Source organism: Balaenoptera borealis (assembly GCF_965194805.1).
Source record: "Balaenoptera borealis genome assembly, chromosome: 7".
Taxonomy (NCBI): domain Eukaryota; kingdom Metazoa; phylum Chordata; class Mammalia; order Artiodactyla; family Balaenopteridae; genus Balaenoptera; species Balaenoptera borealis.
Genome location: NC_138864.1, coordinates 94,147,437 through 94,159,711, shown reverse-complemented (window position 1 = coordinate 94,159,711; position 12,275 = coordinate 94,147,437). Strand labels below are relative to the sequence as shown.

General features: G+C 36.4%; 1 long non-coding RNA gene across 1 annotated transcript in view; it reads right to left on the bottom strand.

The window, feature by feature from the left end:
* The window catches only part of LOC309632533, a 103,978-nt gene extending 93,438 nt beyond the window's left edge, over nt 1–10,540 (bottom strand). Inside the window, exon 1 of the long non-coding RNA XR_014246958.1 lies at nt 10,523–10,540. This is a non-coding gene — a long non-coding RNA (uncharacterized lncRNA). The remainder of the gene's footprint in view (nt 1–10,522) is intronic.
* Between the last annotated feature and the right edge of the window lie 1,735 nt (nt 10,541–12,275).

The window sequence follows — 12,275 nt, the reverse complement described above, 5'->3', positions numbered from 1 at the left end:
GACAACAGAGATAGAGACTGGAGTAATATGTCTACAAGCCAAGGAATGCCAAGGCCCGCTGGCAAATATCAGCAGCTGGAATAGGCAAGGATGGATTCTCCCCTATAGATTTCAGGGGAAGGATGGCCCTGCTGGCACCTTGATTTCAGACTTCTAGTTTCCAGAACTGTAGGACAATAAATTTCATTTATTTTAAGCCACCCAGTTTGTGGTATTTTGTCACCGCTGCCCTAGGAAACTAACACAAGAGTAGAGCCACGCAGAGACCTAGCTGACTGTAACCTTCAATGTGCAGTTTTTTGCTCCATCAAACAAGATAAGCTAAAAACCACATGGAGTGAGTGGGTACCAATACCATTTCATTCCTAACCTTGATTTTGGTCTGGCCAACAGCATGCCTTAGCAAAATCAAAACAAATCCCAGCAATAAAGCAAGGCAAACAAACACCCCTTCACACACACATTAATTGGATCTTCCCTGCTGAGTCATTTATGTCTCATTTAAGCGACAAATGTTTATCACTGCTAGACCTCCAGAGCCTCCCCAGCTGTAGAGAAATAAGGTCTATTCCATTGACTTCATGCATCTTTAACAAAGGTGCCATTGCAGTCGAACCCCAGAAATCTCTTTTATTGGTGATGATGTATGCAAGTAAAAGAGCACAATCTGATTTTTTCAGACCCAGGTACATGAAATTGAGCTTACAGTGCTGCAAGTTAAGAGAACCTTGTTTTTAAGGCTGTAAACTGCTTATAACTTTGTGAATGTATTCATAAGCATGATATTAAAATAGCTTATCTGTGCCTAAAATCCTAGATTATAAAAATAGCATCTAGCTAAGAACTGGATTTTTTTAGTTGATACTCTGTCTTTCTGTGACCATTATAGTTTTCTGTGTCCTGTCTTTCCTGCACAGTCTTATTTGCCATCAGTCTTAATTCATTTTCACAAACAAATTAAGGCAGAGAGCCAGATGAGGTATGCAACTCTACTCTCTATCACCCACTTCCCTATGCTTCTGTCAGAATCAATAAATACTCATTCAAAGGAAGGGGGCTAAGCAACTCATTAATCCTCCTGCTCACTGCTTCCAAAATACGGGTGGCTTGTTAGGTGCCCCCTGAAATCCACAGTGCAAAGTGCAACTCTTGAGCCCTGTTAAAGAGCCAGCAATACAGGCGCAGAGCATGAGGAGAGGGACTTAGCAGTGATAATTAGACTGGTGCATGTGTGTTCTGTGATTTACCCACTCACAGCATTTTCCAAATAATACTTTTTTCTTCATAAAAGATATAGGATGTCTTTGTTTTCAAAGACTCTTCCAAGCCTGATGTCACCTCATTGTTTAAATCTGTCCTTGAACATAAACGACACCCTGGAAATTTCCAATTTTATACAACACTTTTCAAAGCACATAAAAAGAAAGTTCTTCAGACTTAACAGAGTGAATAGTGATTGCTGACTTGTTTGCAGTGAATACTGAAGGAGAGATGCTGTGTAGAAACTCCTTCAGCAATTCGTGTGAGGAATGTGGCTATCCAACACCACAGAAATTCACAGGTAATACTGGGGGTTAAAGGAAGCCAGACAAATAAGACTTTGAATGGATCTACATCCTTAGGTTTCTCTCTCTCCTTGACCTTAAAGTTAGAAGTGTGATATCTTGGGTTTACTCTTCTAATTCTTTTGTTGCCTCCAGTTTGGGGGATTTTATTGTTATTCCTCATGGATTTTCTAACTCTAAGAGAAGTGATGTGAAAAACAACATCAGTCTGAACTCAGTAACCTCTACTTTATTTTTTTTAGTTTGACTTGGCTAAAAGCCATTGTAGCTGCTGTTTATTATTTCAAAACACCATGAATACTTACTATGTGATTCACTTCCATGTAAATTTTTCTTTTAGAGATCTTTGATTTAGAGCAATGTATGCATTAGCAGGAAAATATCATATAATTATTTACTCAAAAAACAAGAGAGAGGAGGGTTGAAGAAGGCATATCCCAGGAGATTTAAGACTGACAGATTAGCAGCAGAAAACCTTTTGTCTGAAAAGTACGAAAATGATCATAAGAAATAAGAACAATATACCTCTCATCTTATCAAAACCAAAGAAGGTGTTTTACATGTGCAAAATGTCCAATTCTCTATTCTCAATACACAACTAACTTGGAAATTCACTGACTTGGAAAATAACCAAGTTGAAAATAAAACCTGCAATCATAAACACAATATTTTTATAGATTAAAAACAAACAACCATTGGATTTTTTTCAGAAGTAGGATTTTGCTGCTCCATACCTTTAAATATTTATTCTAGTATATTAACTTATTGGTAGAGTATAACAAGGTGATAGTTTACAGTTAGAGAATATAGAGCATCAAAATTTTAAAGATAGTGAAAATAATAGATGCCACCTTCTAATCATTTACAATATTCCAAGCATAATGCTAAACTCTTTATTTAAAAATTTCCCTCTAATCCCCACGATAAGCCTATGGATTTAACAGTATCATTTCCATTTAATAGATGAGGTTATCTTAGAATCAGCTAGCTTGCCCAAGATCACATAACTGAAAAGTGGTGGAATTGGGGGTCATATGCAGGTTCATCTACCCTAAAATAGGTTTTCTGTCTACTGTGCCCAAGTAGCTGTGCTGACCAGATGTTAGAGATGACAAGTCTTACCAATTCACTGGATTTTCCAAACTCAAAATGATCCCCCCTTCTTATTTCTCTCCCTTTCTTTTTTCCTCCCTCTCTCTCTCCCTCCCACTTTCTCTCTCTCCTCCCCCCCCCCTTCCTTCTTTCATTCGACTCCAAAAATGATTAGAAGGAACTTACAATGAAATACATGTATAACTGGACCACTGAAAGCTCCCCCAAAGATTATATGTCCATAAGTGTGTGTGATAACAAAGATTAAGAAATAGAACTCCTTTTAAAACACAATATTAACAGAGCAGTACTGTTTACTCATTCGACACAATATACTGAGCTGCTCCTACGTTCTAGGGATTGTGATGAGTCCTGGGAATGTGAATATGAATATATGCAGGCCTTCCCTTCATGCTGTGTCCTGTATTATAACAGTACACACAGAGAAATGTACGAAAGTGGTGGAAATAGAGGACCTAAGTAAAAGTGTTCAGGAGAATTAATAAGGTTCGACAGGAGAGTGAGCATTTCAATGGGTCGTAAAGAATAAGGAAAGATTTTCCAGGAGAGAGACAAGAAACAGGTCTTCCTGGAAAAGGATTAGTGAAGGCTTAACCAGCTCTGAAGCTAAAACATGTGGTTATTGCCAGGGAAGTGGTAAGATGCAAGGTAAGATCCACAATTGGAAAGTTTGTGGATTCCATGCTAAACAACTTGGATGTTTACTAAGCCTTGTATAATTCAGAAAATCAACACTGATACATGACTGTCATGTGATTTTCAGACTCCACCCAAGTTTTCTCAGGGTCTTGGTGATGCTCTTTACAGCAAACACATCCAGTTCGGAATCACACGTCGCAGTTATAGCCCTTTTGGTCATCTCCAGTCTGGAACAGTTCTTCAGTCTTTCCTTGACTTTAATGACTTTGACAATATTAAAGATTACAGGCCAGTTATTTTGTAACTGTTCCTTAATTTGGTGTCTGATGCTTCCTCATGATTTGTTTCAAGTTATGCATCTTTTGCAGGAACGTCACAGGAGAGGGGCTATGTTTTTCTCACTGCATCCTGTCAGATGGTGTGTAATTTTAATTTGTCCCATTAATGATGATGTTCACTTTGATCACTGGATTAAGATAGGGTCTTCCAGGATTCCTATCTGTGAAGTTCCTTTTCTACTTTTGTACATAATAAATATTTGCATGGGGAGGTGATTGGAAAGTGTGTATATATCCCATTCTTAACTAAAAGTTTTATTTACTTATTTAATTCAATGGGTTATAACCAGTTACTTTCATTATTTTGATGTTCGAGTGGTTCCAGAGTTGGCCAGCGGAGCTCCTTTAAGCTTTCCCCTGTGTCCTTTTGACAACCCTCATCATTCTTTTATTTCTGTCACAAGTGGTTCTAAAGTCACCTTGTTTTTTCTCTAGCTCTTGAATCAGCCATTTCTCCAAGGAGCCCTGGTTCCTTATAATAAAGAGTGATATCTGGAAGTCAAGATCTGGGCACCAGGTGTGCTCATTGCTGTTGAAGTAGAGTGCAGTTGCTGCTCTCGTGCCCTCTCATTGGACATAGTTAGGGAATGTGCACACAAACACACACACGTATGTGTGTATATATGTATATGCGTGTATACAAGCATACATAATGTGCCAAATTGTATTTTGCAAGCTAGCTATAACAAGATCTCCCATCCCATATAATCCATATTTTCTTTTTACAATATAACGTTAATGCTCCTCCCATCCAGAAGTGAGAGCCACGCTTGTCTCCTATCTTGCACCAGTGGTTGCTATGGACTGAACTGTGTCCCCACAAATCCATATGTTGAAGCCCTAACCACCCAGTGTTATGGTATTTGAAATGGGGCTTTTAGGAGTTAGGTTTAAATGAGGTCATGAGAGTGAGGTCTCATGATGGGATTAGTGACCTTATTTAGAGAGCCACCAGAGAGGGTTCTCTCTGTCTCTCTCTCTCTCTTCCATGTGAGGACACAGTAAGAAGGCAGACCCCCCAATCATGCTGGCACCCTGATCTTGGTCTTCCAGCCTCCAAAGCTGTGAGAAAATAAATTTCTGTCATTTAAGATACCCTATCTTTGGTATTGTGCTATGGCATCCCAAGATGATTAATACTTGTGACGATAGCGTAAATGAGGCTATGAGACTTCCCAGTCTAGCACTTAAAAGATTATACAACTTCTTTCTGGTCCTCTTGGGATGCTTGCTCTTAGAATCCAGTCAGCATCCTGTGAAAAACCAGACAGCTACAAGGAAAGGACAGGTGTACATGCTCTAGTCAATAGCCTCAGTGGAGACCCCAGCTAACAGCCAGTATCAAACTCTAGCCTCTGGATGATTCTAGCTCCCAGCTGCCAAGTCATCCCCAGCTTTCAAGCTTCGCACCTGAGCTCCTGGGGATAAACTGTCCCAGGTCCTGGGACAGTTTATTTCCAAGTTCCTAATGCACATAAATCATGAGAAATAACATAATAATTGTAATGTTTTAAATCACTGCATTTGGGGGTAATTTCTGATGCATTAATACATAGCCAGAACACGTACCTCCATTATAATGCAACACCACAGGGTTCATTCTAGTTGTCTCCCTTTCCTAATTTGTGGCCCACCCTTTCAAAAATTGGGAAACCTGACTCCCATTTTCCTTAATATCTTTAGTTGTTTGATCAATCCTCCTGTATGCAACCAATCTTTTATAAATCATATTGCCCCTTCTCTTATGTGGATCCTCTCCCGATTCTACTTGGATATTGCTACCCTGAGATGGATCTTCTTTCTTCCTCATGGGACTCAGACACTTGTTGCTAGACTGCCCCCCACCTCTGTGTGGATGCCTTACTCACCCTGCTTGGGCTCTGACTCTCTACTTTGGTCAACCCCTATGCACAGATGCCTGCCTTACTCTGTCTCATCCAATAGCATTATCATTGACTAGTTTAGGAAAGAGAAGGAAAGGAAGGAAAGGGAAGGGGAGGAAAAAGAAGAGCAATGAAAAGAAGGGTAAGACATGGAAGAGGAACCATGTGGCCAAAGTGAAAACTTTGGAAATTTTTACATAGATGACTGATAAGATCCAAAATTCATTTTAGAAATATCAGCAAGACTGTTTTCCAAAAGTTTACTGCTAATAATTTTTTTCTTAGGAAATGTTTATCTAATGATTGAATAGAGTAACTGATGGAAATAAAGATGATTGTAGAACAAATAACTAAAACTGTGGTCCCTAGGTCAGAAATTTGCTTCATAGGAAAGAAGTAGGAAATATATTTTTATTTGTTTGTTTGTCTCTATTTCTTTTGGTTTGCTTATTTTGTTCAAAGATACACACATGGGATCAAGTTCAAAATCAAAGAACATTTTGAACCTGCCCCCTACATAACACATACCACATTTCTACTTGTTTTCTTCTGCATCTATCTACATGTAAGGCCAAATTAACTAACGAAATACAATCAATTTCTCAGTATTAAGTTTACTGCTTCATAGTTTTACTACCTAACACAGAACCTGGCATATAGTAGGCATTAGATATAAGAAATTGAATGAATGAGACAATACGGTAATAAGGCTGTAGCTCAGCAATTCTTTAAAGTTCCACAAACGGGACTGACCTCAGAAATTCCATAAGGATACATTCCAGTGCATACTCAAGTCGTCCACATCAGAAGAAATAGTGGGAGACAGTCTAGTGATAATAACCAGAGCTGGGATCACTTTTAATGCTCTTAACTATTTCTAACATCTCTATTAATACACGGACCATTTCTTGATTTATCTTTTTGAAACATGTATTCAATTCCTAAGAAGATAGATGAGAGATTTGGCTGTTATATGACCTCAACACCTTGCCTCACCCATTCTCCTGTATAATTATTTTCGTTAAATGAGTGAAGAACATTTTCATAATTAAGCCTGCATCTATTGTACACTATGGAGCCAAGACTTTCAGTTTTATTTCTTTTCATTTATCATTTTACTTTTTGGTTTTCATGGTGTTGCTTCTTGCATTTCTTTTTTCCTACACTGTATGCCTTTGTCATATTTTTTTTTCAAACTCTCTGTCATATCAGAAATTCTATCATATGACCTTTCCCCCCAAGATGTCTTTCCATTTTTCCTGCTTCAGTCGGGACTAGTTGCTTTCCAGGTCTGTTGCTCCTGGGCTGCATCCACTTCTCCTGGTTCCTACGTCTCTCTCTTTCTTGATTTCTGGTGTCACTAAAGCTACTTCCTAATGTTAGATGTAAGAGAATTAAAATTTCTGAGCTCTTACATGTGTGAAAATTTCTAAAGGATAATGTTTACATAAAGTCTAAAGTAATTGCTAGGCCACTACATTCAAATATATGCGTAATAAAATAATTGCTTTCTCTTAGCTCCTTTTCCTTAACCAGTTTGACTGAATTATGGGCAAAATACTAGAGAAAAGATTATGATTACTTTTCAAGACCATAAAAATGACTTGGAATCTCATTTATTAATAATCTTGGGATTCAAATTTTAATTAATATTGAAGCTTTTATTGTATATTAGAATTTATTCTCTCTGGAAATGGTTTTTGTACCTATTATGCATAAATATACACTTGTATTATATACCTACAACTAATTTGCACTTAAAAATAGTTGCCTCTGACTCATCCTCTTGTTCCCGTTGGTTCCCTCCTCCCCAATACTGCTGCTGAGAGAATGAGTGTAGGAAAAATTTTGGAGCTTTTAAAGAACTATTTAGAAGGTAAGAAAGTCAAGGAACTTGAAAGCAGAATTAATTTAGAAGGCTAACCCTGGAACACCTGTATATGTGGTGATTCCCAAGTCATCTTACTATATTTCAAGTCACACTTTATTAAAGTTATGACACTCTACAGATGAAAATTTCATTTGGGTTAACATGAATTCTCCTTTAAAGATGTGATATGGCTTTTAGAGTTTAGTAAGTGGTGTCAGTTTTCCACACTTTAAAGAGAATTACCTCCCACCTTCACCGCCCTCGATGTTTCTCTAATATCTAGCTGAGGTCAGTAGCACTGGGGCAGAGAAAGTAAAGATAATTTTAGTGAATGGTTCAGCAGACTCAGGGCAATGCCAAGGCACCCAAAATGTGTATCAAGCTAATGTGACTCTGGCGTCAGTATCAGGAGGCAAAATTTGTCAGGTAAACCCACAATAAATAGAAGTGATTTTAATGGGGTAATTGATAGTTGAGGCAGCGGCTCCATCTCAATAGGATAACAGATAGTAGCTAGCGATAAACATGACCTAAACTGTCTGTGATAAGACTAAGACTTTTCCACACATTTCCAATGGCCTCCTATGACACTTAAAACCATACTCTTTCCCAGGACCTATTCGGCTCTACTGAATCAGGCATTTGTTTATTTCTTCAACTCCATCTCCTACTACCACCTTCTTCTCAGCTCACTAAATTTCAGCCACACTTGCATTCCAGCTATTCCTTGAACATGCTAAACTTGTTCTGCCTAGGTCTTTGCACTTGGTGTTCCCTCTGCCAGGAATGCCCAGCCCCAGATCACCTGGTGTCTTTTTCATGTCATTCATGGTCCAGCTCAGAGGTCACCTCCTTAGAAATGTCTTCCAACTTAAAATAGACACTCTCCATTTCTACCAGCCCTGCTTGCTGCATTCTCTATCTCTTCACTCTGTTTGTCTTCCTAGCACTTATCCCTTTTTGAAATTGTCTTATTTTCGTCTTGTTGCCTGACTCTGCCCTGAGTTTATATGTGCTTATGAGCAGGGACTTTGTCTGTTAACTTTTTGTCCCCAGTTCCTAAAACCAAGCCTGCCCTGTAGAAGGTATTCAATAAATGTATGCCAAATGAATAACTAAATAAATGAGCTACAGAGATAATGGAGCACGAATTAAGACAGAACCTCAGTGGGCTAGTCTGAGAGGGTGGAAGGAGGCAGGGAGGGAAGAGCCATGATGTAGTAGACAGTGTGTTCAGGATGGAATAAAAGCTCAAATTTGCCATTCTGTGACATGGAAAAATTACTTACCCTTGCTGAATGTCAGTTTTCTCAGCTTTGAAATGATAATAACTATTGTATATGTCCAATTTAAAGATTCCATTAGGTGAAATGATGAATATATAAATGTGTATATAAAGAGAAGAGACACAGAGAAGGTTCTCAATGTATAGTAGCCATTATTACTATCAATATTGGGACAAATGAATTTTTGAATGCTCATTGTGTTGACACTGAAGATGGGAAAGCTTAAGTACTCCCTATTCAATTTTCTTATTTTTCTAAAATATCCCTTTTTATAGGATTTATTATATGTTTATAAAAGTAACAGTAACTTTAGTGTATTTTGCATATAAAATAAAATATTCATATAGTCTTGGTTTTCAGATGCAGCCAAATAATAAATTGGACCATAAAGTATGAATACTGTACCTAGCGATGAAATAGTTGTATACATGAATAGAAGAGACATAATGGTTGGTCATAAAATATGATTAACCTAGTTGAAACAAAAGGCCTCGGTACCTCACAAGTGGTGATCTCATTAGCGGGTTATAGGAGTTCCACATGAGTGAAGAAATCATGTATAATGGTTGCTCATTACACACCCTATTTATTCTTAGGGTGCCTTTTTTGAAGCTTGTTTTATTCTATTAAGTTTAAGCAAGAAGAGAGAAAAGTATGATATAAGAATATGCCAATTATATTTTAAAAGAATATTATTATTATAAGTTGGTTTGTATTAATCAAAAGAAACTTAACCCTTAATAATAAAATGAGTTTGGTGTGTATTCCATGTATGACCAAGCCATTTAACATTGCTTTCAAATCAAGACTTTTATGAAGCAGAACCTTTTGATGGGCTATTTCTGTTCCCTCTCTCCTTTGTATTATTACCAGTATTGCTTCTGTAGCCCCAGTTTCACCATCACTTCTGTGACTTTGGATAGTATAATTAACCATGTTGGGCCTCAGTTTCCACGCTTGTAATATAAGAAGGACATCAATGTGGCCCACCTCATAACTCAAAACATGACAATACTTGTGAATGCTGGAAGCACTTTAAATTACCACATGCAAACAATGTGCTATTACAGAGAACTTAGTGCAGTACCTTTTCTATAATGGGTGTTTAATAAATATTAACTGAATGGACAGAACCATTGTGATAACAAGATCAGCCTTGTTACACAGCGATTGGGAGAGTAGGACTCTGACTTACCTTTCTTACATGTATTTTATATCTGTAAGTGCCAGGTGATAAAGATAGGAAACCTACAAATGTTTACCTCATATTTTCCTCCATTAAAATATTTTGAGGATTAATATTTAGCTATCTTTCATCAATGCTGAGGGTTTTTTTGTACACAGTAGCAAATGCTTTAAATTTTTCTTTAATTGAAAATTTTGTATCTTTTAAACTGGTTGTTAATAGGATTTAGTAGTTTAGTAGATTTTTAAATGTATTATAATATTTTAACACACTATAATATCTGCTGAAAATGTTCATATTTGAATAAGATTTTGTATTTCACTGTTAGACAACAATATGGTGTTATCAGAATGCTATGTACTCAAATTGTTGAGTTAAATTTTTGAACCCTGTTAAAATAATCACAAGAATAATCTATGGTAGTTTATAACTCAAGGGCACAAGTAATAGACTAGGCTAATTAAATTAGTGATCAATTTTCTTTTAATTCAATGAAGTGGATTAATATAGCCTATCCATCTGATTAATTCAGGCCAAAATATTTTATTTTCTCAAAAACAAAATTTCAATCTGAACCATCCAGTTACCCCAAACCATTCCTTTAATTTGTCAGTGTGTTGCACTGGTCATTCCATCACTTACCTTTTCAACAAATTTTTGACTGTGTGAAAGAAAATACATCAGGTTCAGGAGAGTAGAAATAGTTGAGTGGTCCTTATGCTGGAAGAGGTCACACAGTCTTACAGGCAGTGCTAATGGAAAATAAAAAATTGTATCTAGTTAATATAGGCAAAAAGACTTTGAAGATTAATTTTCAAAATAAGTACCCAAACTCAAAATATCTTCTTTGGGTTGGGCTGTTAGCTTAGCTCTCCACACTGATATTTCAAGTGGCTTCATTTAATATAGCTGTTTTGTAAAGGCAATATAAGGTAAGATTTGAGAGCACAGACCCTGGAGCCAGACATGTGGGTTTGAATCCCAGGTCTAATACTTATGAACTGTGCGACCTTGATCTTATTACTTAACCTCCCTGTGTCTTAGTTTCCTCATCTGCAAAATGTGGATAATAAGACTACTCACCTCACAGGTTGCAAGGCTTAACAGCAAAGCACTTAGAACAGTGCCTGATAAAGTATAAGTTATAGAAGTGTTAACTATTACCAGCAGAAATAAAATATTTATTTAAATAAACCATGATCTGTGTAATTATAATATGATACATGATAACTGCATATATCATACAGATATCTATATACCTACACATACATATAGATGACAAATGAAGCAATGTTGTAATAGTAGTAAACTATAAGTTATATCTTAGATGAGGAATACACTGCTTATGTTGAGTTGGAAGAATAAAGAATAAATAAAACCTCCTCTCTTGTTTTTCCACTAAAATTTAAAATTTACCTTTTTATAATGCATATGGCTCAAAGTGAAGTTGTGTTGACGTGGACTGACATACTTTAGTAACCATTGTTGCACTTCTTAAATACTGACGATAAGAAGGAAAGATGTAAAATCAAATAGAATATTTCCTAGCCATAAACATGAATATTTTTAATAACTTGATTTCATAGGATTTATTATCTAGCACTACAACACTTAGATCTAGTTATAGAGCTTAAAAAAATGAGTTTAACAGCTCTGAGTCTAATTTAGGGCATATGAAAATCCTTAATGTTTTTAAAAAACCTCAGAGAAATAAAGCAGCCTCCCTTATCGAAATAAAATACTAAATCTCCCAAGATTTGAGCCAGGTAATGTTTTAATTTTAATGAAATTGGCCTTTGTCCTTGAAAGGGACAAAATAAACGGATCGGCTAGTTCCTGAATGCTGCTACATCCAGAAATATTTCTTAATCCATGAGTAGGCCTTAGGAAAGGAAAGCACCCCTGGCATCTAGTGGTGATGGTAAGTAAGCACCTTTAAGTAGAACATAAAGGCAAAAGGAAAAGCCCAAAAGGAGAACATCAGGACTGTTCTCACTCACAAATCTCCTTCCTGGTTCATAACTGCTGAATTCTTATTTAAGCATTGTTTTAATAGAAAAACTGTCCTTAGTAAACTTTTATTTCAATTTTATTTTAAACTACATAGAATCCATAAAAGTATTATTTATTATATTTTCATACCTTACAGTTTTACAAAGTAGGTAATAATTCATATTCTCTATTGCTATATTCAGCTGTAATTTTTCTAGCTGTCTAATATTCCTTTAGGAGACTATATCATGATTTAGTTATTTTGTGGATAGACACGTTGTTTCTAGTTTTATTTTTTAATTTTTTATTTTTTTAACATCTTTATTGGCGTATAATTGCTTTACAATGGTTAGTTTCTGCTTTATAACAAAGTGAATCAGCTATATACATATACATATATCCC